Raw genomic sequence first — 549 nt, forward strand, 5'->3', positions numbered from 1 at the left:
ATACAAAAAGAGTTTTAATTCTATACTCAATGCCTGGTTGACACTGTACTAAATTCCGAGGGAGTTGATGGACTCTGGACTTGTTTCCGGAGTCTCCATCTTCAAGACTCTGGTTTCCAGTTTAGACTCAGACGCTTCGGGAATCTTTTCTCATTGTTTGCTTTGTCTTTGTCTTTGTTAGTTTTTAAGGCAGGGTCTCTCAATGCAGACCTGACTTGCCTGGAACTCACGGCATAGGGATTGAAGGCAAGAGCCACCAAGCCCACCCTGTCTGCTCCTTGACAGACTGGTCTGCTTTTTTTTTTTTTTTTTTTTTAACCTTGAGGGAAAAAAAATATAAAGGCTCTTATGACCTCACACATACTCACATCCACCGCGGTGACATCATGACCGCGTGATAGTGTCACAATGCTCTCAATGTCCCTTCCAGCTCCTCCTCAGAAGCCTCGGATCCAGTCAGAGGCGCGACGCGCTCTGGGCGTGGCTTTCGCGCACCGATGACGTCACACCCAGGGCTGGCGTCACGTGCCCCCCCCCGCGAGGGGTGGG

Source organism: Apodemus sylvaticus, chromosome 22 (genome assembly GCF_947179515.1).
Source record: "Apodemus sylvaticus chromosome 22, mApoSyl1.1, whole genome shotgun sequence".
NCBI lineage: Eukaryota > Metazoa > Chordata > Mammalia > Rodentia > Muridae > Apodemus > Apodemus sylvaticus.